Here is a 13,585-nt window from a genome sequence, read left to right on the forward strand (position 1 = left end):
AATACAAAGGGTAGCGAAAGAGGTGGGGCATTAAATATACGAACTGCATAAGTTGAGCAAGCAATATATTGGGAATTCGTGAAGCCGCCGAAGCCATCACTTTGAAAACGTTTTTCTTGTTTCTTAGAGTGGGAGCGATTGATAGATCGTCGAGTGCAATGTCCTCGGAAAAAGAAGAGTCAAAATGCGCAACACGTGAAAAAAAAAAAAGCAAGAATGCGCCAGAAAGCGTCCGAATTACGGTTATGTGAATTGCTATCTTGAAAAGGAAAAAAATGGCAGATTCCACGTACCTTGAGAATAGACGCTTCGCGAAGCATGCGGATGAAAGGACGTTAGCTACACGCACTACACGCACTACCAGCATGAACAGTGGTAGGCTGAATTGTTTCATTAGCACGGGGATGGTAGTTATGTGCACACATAATACTAATACGCGTACATCTGTGACATATCTGTGACTTCTACTGTGTTGGTGGGTCATGAATATGCGTCGAGTGAGCTGTAGACACCTCCTTAACTTAGGCCGAATCCCTGCGAAATGTCAGCACCATCAGTAGAAATATAAATGTTCCTATAATCGTCCGCTAATGTGGAGAAGAGGAGCCTACGTGCACTGAAGTATGACGTAATTTCAGTCGCTTAAAATTGCTCATACCTGTTTAGATGAAGTGAATAATGACACCTCCGTTCTTCTTCGTAGGCATGAAATCTTGGAAGGCTCTGCGTACATAGAAGGCAACTTTTATATATTGTGTGAACCAAGCCTTGTTCTACTTTGAAAAGTTGACATCAACGTCGCCAGCAACGAAGAGAAGCGGTAAGCTGACATGTAGCGCAGACGAATGACTTTCAGTAGATGGATCTTCACTGCAATTTTCGTTATCTCGAAGTTATGACTGTACGGTAGAAGTAAGCATGTACTGTTAATGAGATTAGATGCTCAGCCCTGCAACCACATTTGACTTTTCACTTGAAGACTAGTTTGGAGACCTTGCGCGACTCCCTTGTAGAATAGTTGATTGTCGCGACGAATGTGGGGTCCATTCCTGCTGGGACCATGATATTTATTTGATGCGTTCGTCGGGTCAACGTTACCAATGCCAGATTTTCGTGGTGAAGCTTCTTAGAGCCTACCTAATTCATTTCATTTCATTTATTGGTCAACATAACGCCCCACAAAGCACAAACCGAAAGTGAACACCTGCACAACAAAAAACAAAAACATGAACTTGTGTAAAGAACCGACTTCGTGAGTAATCAACTACACCACAGTAAAATGCATTGCCACCCACGCTTTCCGTCTGGCCGTCCGTCCATGAATGTGTCAGTCAGTCTATCTGAACATTGATCTCTCCGTCCGCAGCTGTGTCCGTGCTTTCGTCAGTGCATCCTACCGTCCGGGCACCCATGCATACGTCCACCTTTCCATCATCCGTCCATGTGTTGGTTCGTCCATCTGTCCGTCCTTTATACAAGTACACAACTTCAACGTAGACATTATAATGTCCGTATACGGACCTTAGGAACTATTGCTTCGACAATTCCTCGTTACTCACTTCGTGGAGATTCACTGATGTTTCTTAACGCTGACGAAACAAAATTAACTATGTCTGATCGCACCAGTCCTTCTTGGTTGATTTAAACTTTCAATCACCTTCATGATTATTTCAGCGCTGGTGACATAGAATTACTATTGTCTGTTCTCTTTTCGGTTCAAACTCTCAATCACTTTCAGTGCATTGCGCTTAACTACACTGGATCTTGGCCTGAATGAGAGCTGTATCGGAGTACATATGTATGTTTTAAAAATTGGATAGCCATCACTGCATCTCCGATTGACGCTTCACGAAGGTTACGGTCTATTTGAAAAGCAGTTGCGAGACCTAGCATGGCTCTGTGGTAGAATACTTGGTTTCCACACCAAATGCCCGGGTTCAATTTTTGCTGCGACCATGACATTTTTTTCTTTGCATTCGCTGGTTCAAGGCAGCTGATGTCAGCTCTTTGTTAGAGCTCACGCGTTAAAAAATGCGATGTGTGTTCTCACCGTTCCTAGGTAAATATAAACGGTAAGTCACATGTGACACATACCCGCCCGAGCGTATGACCCCTTGTCCGGCGGGAAGTGTTTGACGACGTCGGCAACAGGATCGAGACATTATTCATGCGTGTCATGGCCAGCGAGTAGTATTCGTCAAACCATCTTACCTCCCCATACTAATTTTGGTTTTCTCCAAGTAAAGGAAGTGATCACGAGAGCACCCAGTCGTAGGCGCACGGCTTGATAAATGCGTAAGAGGCGCCAAAAGTACCTGCAGTATGCAAAGAAATGCTTCGCATTTGAAAGCCACGCATCTCCAAGGCGTGGATGACGAGAGGGCCAGGTAGTAAGGTCTATAAAATCTACGTTGAAGTTGGCGACTAGTATAAAGGACGAATGCATGAATGAACGAACGGACGGACGCATGGTTTCATGGACAGAAGGGCGGACGCATGCACGTACGGATATACTGACAGACGGGTGTAGAAATGGGCAGACAGGAGGATGGACGGACATACAGATTGACGCATGGGCGAATAGACGGACAGTGTAGGTGATCATGGACGGACAGATGTGCAGGCCGACGGACTGACAGACAGATGAACGGATGGTCGGTATTGCATACGTACGCGCACGGATGAATGGATAGACGTATGGATAGATGGATGGATGGACAGATACACGGATGCACGGATGGTGCAGGGGGATTAGTCAATTTTTCGAACGATACGTGCATAGGCGCGTTGTGCGCAGATGCTTCGCACCTGCGCTCAACTGTGAACTTGGGACACGGATTGCAGCCGGATGGACATAATGATGTCTTAAGGTACTTCGTCCGTAAAAAAAGTAATTTCTTTGAAGGGAAAGCCTTAAAAAGCTTCATCAACATTGAAAGTGACATGGTGTTCTTGAACTTGAATACCGTATGGGTTGAATATTTGTAGCGATATGAAATTTTGTACCATTTACGTTCTGTGTTCCACACTTCTAATAGACTCAGTGTGCCGGCATATCCTCAATTCCTATTAATAAAAAATAAAGAAAACTGGTTTTGGGCATCGGCTGCAACACCAGTAATGCGAAATGTCATCATGTGATGACGTCGTCATATGTCATCGTCATGTTGTCACGGATCATGAAAATATGCCTTGTCACTATGACTACCTCAGATGAAATCGTAGCCTGGTCAAGGTCGCGCCAATCGCGAAGGCCGTGCGAAACTAGGTGAGGAGAATATTATTTGGAATGACTCTGATCCTGGAGGCAATATATACCATATGAAGTTCCAAAGATCTCTGAGGGAGAAGGAACCAACCATACACCGACTGGGAAGAAAAGAAGAGATCTTTTATATTTGTGTCATCTGGGCCAAATGCTTAAGAGGCCTTGCCGCATCAATTTTCTAGCATTTATAAAAAAAACTAGAAGCAGCTTTGGACTGAAGGTCTGAGTTTTAAACTTTCGTGTAGGAGAATCTTCAGCACAACCGAATAAATATAAACATGAAAAGCTCTAAAAAATGCGCGAGAGACTTAGTAATGCCATGCTCACATTTAGTTAGTGCTAAATAGTCTACAAGGATAAATAAAATCACAAACACGCGCACACACCCACACGAACGCGCGTGCTTTTCTACTTGTTTCATCTGTGATATTTGAAAGGTCAGCCATGTCACGCGGCTGGATGCTTGTCAGAATTCACGCAAATATATTGCGGTCATCGTGCCTGCATATAGTGGGTGGGTGCCCCAAATCTAGCGTTCCCGACTTCCTGTCTGTATGGCTTTTGCGACATTCCTCACAATAATCTCCTATGATCCCTTTGTTGGAGATTCGAAAATTTTTTGATGTGTTGCTTGGGTGAGGTTTAAGCACGCATGAAAGGGAATGGCTGACGCTATAGGAAGATCAAGAGCTTTGAAATAAAGCGCCTTGAGTTATTCTCCTAAATGCACGCATCAACACTATTCTTTGTGGATGCATGCCTGCCGGGGTATCGGCTGAGGAACGTGCAATTACGCAGGAGTCATTACATATAGCTACTGTACAATAAAAAGTAACGTCACATACGACAACAGCGAAGGAGTTCAAAAACAACAGACTGCACGTTGTTAGAAATGGTGTTACATGGCTTACATTGCGTCGATTATAAAAGTGCACGAATAACGGGAATAGAAGCAGTTGGGATAAATTTCCATAATAAAGCGTCCGAAAAGGGAAACACTTTTCACTAATCCTTCGTTTTCTGTCGCTCGTAAGTGCGTTGCGTAGAATTTGCGTTTCAGCTTACCCCGTCGTGACCACGGCATTCTTGCCTTTTTTCCATCGGAAATTGTATTCATTGCGCAAAATTGCGTATGTAATTCATTGCAGAAAAAGAAATACCCCATAATGCGCATTGAGGAACAAATATTAGTACAGACTTTGCGTTCTGCGCCTCTTTTCAATGTCCACTATATAGACAGTTATGTGAGAGCGGGGATGACGGGGGTGATGTTGACAGTATCGAAGTGACCGTGGCGGTGATGGACAATCGTATTAAGCGTGTGTGGATGAAACAATACATGAAGCAATGCTCGTTGTTTAAGAGCACAGTATAAAGAAGTTGAAAAAAACACTTATTTCCGGGCCTACCATGGTGAGGAATCGGCTGTAAGCGAGACGACATGGGGACCTAATTGGCAAGTGTGATTGTCACCTTGCTAATGATCGAGTTTAGGTAATTCCCAATCTATCGCGTGCTTTTCAAGTGCCAGAGAAATTTTCGTTTTCGATGTGTCTATTTTACGCCCTCCATTGCCCTCACACAACAAGTTTCTAATTGTCTTTAAGCCACACTGTCACACCGTGAAAACATTGTTAGGGGATGTTATGCTTATCCCGCTGGCATTTTATGTTTCATATGAAGAGTAAAAAAAGAACAGGCGAGAAAATGAAATACGTAGACGTTAACTAGCTCAGCACCCCTCGCTGGTCAAAATTTCCTGAGCCCTACACTACGGCGGCTCTCATAAACATATGGTGGTTTTGGGACGTTAAATATCACATATATTAAACTAGCTCAGCATAATCGGAATGCAGAAATACCGCTAATACCCTTCGGCATCCTGGCCAGAGAGTGTAGAACAAACTTATTCGAGGCGGGCATGCCTACGTTAATGACCAAACCTTGAAAGTTGCGCGGCTTGATACGGGAACATCATCAAAATGTACTGCGCAGCAGAATATGACACGAAGAAAAATGCGACAAAGTCGAGCGCTTGTCTTTACCATTTTTTTTTCGTGTCTCGTCCTGCTGAACAGTTTCATTTGAAGACTTACGTTGACGCTTCAACGCTGATATTGTTGCTGCACAGCTGTGTAGTAGGCAAGTTCGAGGAAAGTGGTGCTGTAGCTTAGTAATGACGAAAACTTCGAAGACGGTGCAGCTCAGCTTAGAAGTGTATATCGCGATAGCGTATTCGGGCCTCTTTCGCATCGCCTTCGATATCGCTAGCCTGGCTTCGGTTCTTGGTGGTGAGAGACCACGCCTCAAAGAAAGGGAAGCCTGCGCGCGTAACAACAGGTGTTTCAGTTTATTTTTTAATACCTACAGCTATTTGCGGAGTTTCCAATACACACTTATTCATTCTTTTTTTGCAAATTGGTCAAGTATCGGTTGTGCGTGAGTTAGGTTACACGCACACCTACGTGAAGGCGCACTAGGTTACTTCCATTGCCGATAACAATAAGTAATTATGCCTGCGTGTTTTGTGAATGGTGGGCCTGTAAATCAAGAAATCATCGGGCGATTTCCATAATTTAGCGTCCGGTGAGTGTTTGTGCTAATAAAGAGTAGATGCGTTGCGGAGACTGCTCAGGTTACATACCCATCATATGAAATTTTTATTTAGAAAACAATTTCATACACTGGCGTATCTGTGGCCTAGAATACGTGCTTGCCATTCCAAACATGTGGATTTGATTCCCACTGTGAACGAATATATTTATTATATAATTATGTCTGTTTCAAACTTCCTTCGTGGACAACACAGATCTTTTGATCGCAACCAATTACTACAATGCGAACCCTGAAATTTCTCGGAAGCAATATTTCAACGCAAATTTGCGTTTAACATGCCAGCGCAAATATTTGATTATCATACGTGTCATTGTGGAGGGCTCAGCAAGTTTTATTATAGGGTGTTTTTTAACATATATTGACATTTTGCAGCCCACAGACATGTATAGCGTTTCGCCTCCATCCAAATGTAGCCGCCACAGCCGATATCGAGCTTGCGACCTTCTAGTGAGCCACCGAGCATCGTAAGCACTGTGTCACCATGTCTGCAAAAAGGGAGAAAGTGAAGAAACATACTGGTAAGGACAATAAGGTGTTCAGACATGATATAACCTTGTAACGGAATGATTTCACTGCAGGTAGTGACCAGTCGCGTACCGCTATACCACCCTACCATGCATCGCGGTGGACTTGGAGCCGTAGTTTACCTTCTCAATTATTGCCCTTATGGTGATCTGATTTATAGAGATTCTGTGTCAGCATGGTTGGCAGCAGCCGCCTTCATTCACGTGCGAGTTATGCGCGTGGTTAAGAGCCCTTTGGTTTTGCGCCACAGTAACAGGGGCCTCGTTTTGAACAGCGGAACTACTGTGGCCAACTTGTGCTCCGTCGTGAAGCATTACCATTATTAACCGGCGCGTGCTCCCTTCAGTAATTTTACTGTGAAGCTCTTTAAGCTATCGGGAACTTCTGCTCCGTCCTTACGAAACCCTCAGATGGGTATGCGCCACGTGCGCTAATCGGGCAAGCCTTACTGCCGAGTACAGCGGGTGGAACTGTCAAACTAAAACGAGCGCGTCTAAATAAAAGAGAAAGGGGGGAGAAAAAATTCAAAAGAAAAATAAAGGAATGAAGGCATAAAAAGGAGAGATTGCAATTACATAAAAATAAAAAAATTAAATAGAAAAAAAGATAAAAAAACAGAGGACAAGACGGCAAAAGCAAGAAATCTAAAAATAAAGAGAAAACAGAAAAGGAGAGACAGGAAGGGAAGAAAAAAAGTAAAGGTAGACAGAGTGAGAAAGGGAACGAAACAAGTATAGAGAGAAAGAAAGAAAGAAAGAGAAAGAAAGAAACAGATACCTCAAGGATACAATGAACAAAGAGTAATAGGAAACTTAAAATGTAAAAAGAAACATGGAACGCCGCCTAGCTGGCCTCCCCCTTCAGTCATGGCACTCCTAGTGCGAATCCGCAACATGTTTTATCTAAGATGCTCCTCCTACTCTCTCTATTTGTCTCAATGCATGTACGCTCACCACCAAAACATATTGATTTCTCATTTTTCTCCTCACCTTCATCCTTTCCTTAGCTCTACTCTCAGGCAGGAAAACGTGAAAAATTTTATATACCTTGGGGCGTGCGGATGACTGGGCAAGAACAGCGCAAACCAAATAATGAGGCTCCCTCTGGATACCAACTTGTTTCCATACTCGTGGCAATGATAATGCAAGTTGCAGAACACAAAAGCAAGTTTCGGCTCTTCATTGCATGACACGTCGGCCTTTTTTTTGAAGTAATTTAAACAAAAGCCAACTCCCTGAAAGCACAATAATTCTGAAAATTCTTCGACATTGCCTCGTGTTCAAAGGTTGTTGCAATGGTTCTGCACAGCTACTGGTAGTGTTTGTCACGAGAAAATAGAAGTCAAAATGAAATTGTATCCAAAACTGTCAAAAACTCCTGCACGGTTTCGTGTGCCAAATAAACGTCTTGGGAATGAAAGCAATAGGATGAAAATGGAGTGTTACAAACCCGAACTAGAAGGCACCCGGATAGGTTTAGATGGACCCATTCACTGGCGACAATGGACACAATTTATCGTACTGCTGAAAACCAGAAACCAAAAAGATTGGACAGGAGAGTGTGTGGACACTTGAGCGTACAACAAAAGAAGCAATACTGACAAAGCATCGATGTGTTGAATGCCTGCGACTACGGTGACATCAGCAATAATGGTGACACGCTTCTCTGTGGCATTTAATTCCCGAGACACGAATGTTGGCTTGTACAGCAGTCTACTCTTCGAACTGCCTTTACTTGTGTTGCAATGTCATCCGACATAGGAGAGAGGTCTGGGCAATGCAATGGGAAACACTGTCACTCGAGTTGTCCGTATTGCTTACGGTACTGGAGAGCAGTTATGTACAAATAAGTCACACAAAGAACAACATGCAGTTATTGTATGGTACCTGTGGAATAGTGCTGAAAGCTGTTAGGGCTGTCTCCGAAATGCAAGTATATGCTCATGGTAAGGAAACAAAGAAAAAAGCTCGTCCTGGTTAAATTGAATTGTCTCTGCATGCTCCTTTTCTAAAACTTAAGATCATCAGGTAGCATACTTTTGTATGTGCAACCAACTTGCCCAGTCAGCCACTTCATCAGGCAGCAGCTTTCAATTGATGATAATTGTAAACAGTGAGAATGAGGAACGTACGCAGCAATACATATCTTTGCAATTTAAGTTGGATAAGATTGTCAAAAGGCCCACTAAAGTCTACATTGGCTGATGAAAAAATGAACCATGAAACACACAAGACATGCGCAAAATATCATACCAAACAATGAAACAGCCTCGTCCGATTTTCCTGTCTCTGTGAAACGCAACTCAGAGGTCATTTTTGTCGGAGATAGTTTACATTTTAGATATTTGTCTTTGAAAGAATACATGATTCGCTACCGAATAGTTATAGCAATAGAGTAGCTAAATGCCATACATACGTGCATATCAGGTTCGAATATTGTTGCTGCTCACGCATTACCAGGGAGTGTAGAATGCTGGAGTAGGACTAATGAAAGGTTAATAAAAGCTACGTACAACACCAACACTATGTTTACACGGAGAATGTTTCCCACTTTACTAGGAGTTCTTTTGTATGCGGGATTCGAACCCAGTGTGAAGGCATTTCCGTGAGACATACCGTTTAGCAAAATTTGTCTGAAATATCCATGGATGCTTTTTCGGAATGTAGACATCTCTGATGCCGATAATTTGTCGAAATGAGAGTAGACCCAGACATTGGGAAACACAGATAAAGAAATGCGCCCAACACAATCAGCGGACGGTCATAAAAGATCCGATGTCGCTAATGAGAACACGTCATTGTAGCATTCAATGTTATGGGCACGTCTAGCCATCGGCCCAGGAACACGGAGTAAGCACACTACACCATGCACTGCAAGCTCCATGCCGAGGACATTTTCCTTGTTATTCCAGTGAACAATACTTATATACAAGGACGCTGCAGCGCCATCTGTAGCACGTGACCAGAGTCACGTTTGCAGAGTCATCTGCGGTAAAGGCATGATGCTCCCCGTTGTTCTTGATCAAACGAAGATGGAAGGTTTCACCTAATTGTCAAGCTGCTAGCAGAAGTACACCTTTTTGTATTTATCATTTTCTTTTCACGGAAAGTCAAACTAAAAAAATATTTTGACTTATTTGAATTGAAACTCAAGTTCTTTACGTTATGGCTGTTCGATCGTGTATCAGCACAGACGCTGGCTGCGGTGACGCGAAGTCACGTACTGCAGACGAATTCCTAACGAGACGGATGGCACTCCATCTCGTACCCTTTGATATGATCGTGATGTCAGAATGCCCTTTACAATAGAAGTATAGACAAGCCGTAGCCATTGCTTCTTGACTAGATAGAAAATGTACAATTTGCAAAGAAAAATGACCTCTTAACGTGATTTAGATGTGCGCGCTTTCGGCTTACTCTTTCAAGAGGCAACGTTGACCTTATACGAATAAAACAAACTCTCCAGCCATTTTCAGTTAATTTTTTTAATAATAAAACAAAAACGGGCCTTACCTTTCACGACCCATTGGGTCTCTTTTTCCAGGGGAACTGTCCGGCCGGCTCCAGAACTAGTGACTTTTCTTTGTGGCTGTCCACTTCTCCAACGTAAAGCCAGACTTTATTTCTAATGTTAAAAGCTATAAACTAAACGTGATCAGAGTTTTTATTTTATTTGTATAATTTGTGTCTAGCCAGGCGGATCTCTGTCAAATATGTTTACCTTTAAAACGTTAACTTTGAAAGTGCAGTGTTTCGAGAAGGTTCAAGCTAGTTTGTATTGACACATTTGCAGTGTCAAAGCCACTAGCTTCCTGTCCTGCCTCAAACTTTCTTGTCCTTCAGGTTTTCTTGAATAATGTAACACTGTAACAGCAAATGTAGCGCAGTGAAAGATCGTTTATTGAGAGAAACCATTTTAACTTCAACCGAAAAGTACTTAAAAATGCATAAACCCAACGTTTCGGAAACAACTTGGTTCCTTCTTCGAGAGGGACTGGGGCTACGTTGCAGCGGCGTCTTCAAGGCACTAGCGGGGCGGTTAATGACCCCCTCTCCCGTTTTGCCACGGAGCGTAGTTCCAATGTACACAGTGGGAGCTGGGTTCCGAGAGAACGGTTGATGCTTTGGGCTGTACACTGTATATGCCACTACTTGAGTAGTAACCATCTCGTCCAGTTAGTCTCCCTCTCTAGGATGGTCACTACGTCTAAATTTTCCGGTGGTCAAACGTCTCAGCATGCTCCACGACGACGCTGGGCTCATTGTAGAGCTCCCGGACGTCGTTGGTGTGTTGTTTAAGTCGTTCCGGTCAATGTTTTGTCTCTCCCCAATACGAAGAAGAGCACTCGGTGCACGGGATTTCGTAAGCAACACCAGAGCTCCTGTCCATTGTTGGGTGGTTTTTCACTCGGGAGAGGATGCGGCCCAGGGTACATGAAGGCACCGGCGTGATGTGCACCTTTTCTTTTTGAAGACCCGCGCCATCATCTCGCTGGTTCTTTGGACGTATGGGACCGATACGCGTTTCAGAGGGCTGCCAATTAATGCTGATAGGGATTCCATATACTATGTTTCTCTGCGCTTTCACGTACTTTTTGTTTGAAGTTAAAATCGTTTCGCAGTTCATATACAAAACCAGACAAATATCTGTCGAATGTTTACATTCGTATGTGGTGATTTGATGGATATGAAGCAAATTGTCTGAATTCACTGACTGTTGAAGTATCAAAAGAATCAAGAAAAAAATTTTCGCCCCGTATCTGCATGTTTCACTACAAATATCGTCGAAAGACGATAGTCTTGCGTGAAGAGAGAGTGACCAAAACGTTTATCTGATGTTCTGCGCGAGAACATTTGTGAATTGTATTTTGGAAGCGCTGCGTTAGAGTCTCGATTTGTGTAGCGAAAACGAACGAGTGCATCGATGCAAGTTAGACACGATGGAGCGTTATCTGGCAGTTATCGTCGAAAACAAAGGAAGGCGTGCGCGCCCACGGAGAAAGCTGCGCGCCTGTCTTGGAGGCGATAATGTGTAGAAAGCAAAGCGACGGGCAGGTGCCACCACTGTGTCATCTTAGCAAAACGTCGGAAACCCTTGCCTTTTTCAGCATCGCGTTGCACTGTTAGCACAGCGTGATAAATGCTGCGGTCCTTAGAATGTGTGCCATCTCTACTACAGGGCCACACAATCAAATTATTGAAATGTTGTTATGGTGCTTCTGATATGCCCAATAATTGATTTATTTGACAATCGCACAAGTATGAACGCTGAAACGAGCAATATTGGTGAGTGCTGTGGATGGGGTTGGCCATTAGGTGTATTGCTTTGTGTCGTTTCAGGTATACTTATAGTAGAAACACAGACAGACAGACAGACAGACAGACAGACAGACAGACAGACAGACAGACAGACAGACAGACAGACAGACAGACAGACAGACTTCAAGAAAGACTATCGTCTTTAAAATAAATAAACGCCTTTCGCTTCAGTGCACCTTCTTTTATTCATGGACACGTAAATTGTTTACTTAAATTGTGTAAGATGAACGCTACAGATGAAGGTTTGTCCTATAGCGAGTGTGGCGCTGGACGCTTTTGATTAATTAGCCCGGTACGTGTTCTGCGCTCATCCCTTATTACGTACCACCCACTATAGCAGCACGGCAAGCACATGACAGTAGTTTTATTTTTTCTGTCGGTTAAATGGCAGTCGGCTGATTGTTCACCACCATGATGTATCCAGCGAATTTCATTCCAGCATTCGAATTCCGGCTGAGTTCAACAGCTCATGTTCAACAGCTTTCGTCATGCTTTTCTTCTTTTCATTCCTTTTCCATTTCTTCTCTATCATACCTTTCATCCCGCCGAGGTGGTCTCGTGTATAGGGTACTTGGCTGCTGACCCACATGGCACGGGATCGAATCCCGGCTGCGGCGGCTGCATTTTCGATGGAGGAGAAAATGCTGTGAGCCCATGTGTTCAGATTAGAGTGCACGTTAAGAACCCCAGGTGGTCGAAATTTTCTGAGCTCCTTACTACGAGGCTTCTCATAATCATATTGTGGTCTCGGGGCGTTAAACCCCACATATTGACCATTCTATCTATCAGATCTATTTTTCCCCTTTCCCCCCCGGCACTTGTAGGATAGCCAACCGAGCCAAAGCTTGGTTAACCTCCCAGATTTTCAGCTTCGTTTGTGTCTTCTTTTTCTTCTGCGTTGTACCATCTTTCGCTCTGTTATAGGATAAAATTTGATGTAGCCACACGCTTTTCGATATATTGTGTCATACCTTAGCGCCTTAGCGCCTTAGTGGATTTATCTCATTGCCACGTTAAATTGTGGACTACAAAAACAGTCTTCTTGGCCACGAACAATTTCTTCATTTTTAGTAGTGAATAATCCAAGTGGGAACAAACAGTACGAAATGCCTTTTTTGTTGAGTAAGACACATGATGAGAACATACGGCCGATGAGTGAGTAGAGCATCGTAACGGATACCAAGAGATAGCAAAAACTGCCTCGCATGCCAAAAAGCTTAGGTGGAGCGATGATATTGGGAATTTGGCACGCTGTAAATGAAATGAGCCAGCGCAGGACAAGGTGTATTGACATTGGCAGATGCCCTCGTCCTAATTGATTGATTGATTGATTGATAGGTTGGGTTTTTGTCCCGAAACTACCAAATGATTACGAGAGACGCGGTAGTGGAGGGCTCCGGAAATTTCGACCACCTGGGGTTTTTTACAGTGCACCCAAATCTGAGCACACGGGCCTACAGCATTTCCGCCTCCATCGGAAATGCAGCCGCCGCAGCCGGAATTTCATCCCGCGACCTGCGGGTCAGCAGCCGAGTACCTTAGCCACTAGACCACCGCGGAGGCCCTCGTCCTGCTGTGAACAAATATATGCTGATGGTAACCTAAAAAGACCCTGTGACGCATTTAATGACGAAAGCCTTTAATGGCTCATACTAGTGGCCTCCAACCATTCGTCCGTCCATCCATACCTTGGATCGGTGCCAGCTGTAAACTCTTCACTTCACACTCTCTCAGCAATCCCGTGATTGCACAGTGGTGCACGCGGCAACGCTTCTTTGTCAGACATCTGGTTGCAGCAGTTAAGTTCGTAGGATGGCTCCCAAGCTGTTCGTAGATGATAACGCATGACAAGTGGTTT

This window comes from Rhipicephalus microplus, unplaced genomic scaffold (genome assembly GCF_043290135.1).
Source record: "Rhipicephalus microplus isolate Deutch F79 unplaced genomic scaffold, USDA_Rmic scaffold_18, whole genome shotgun sequence".
Taxonomy (NCBI): Eukaryota; Metazoa; Arthropoda; class Arachnida; order Ixodida; family Ixodidae; genus Rhipicephalus; species Rhipicephalus microplus.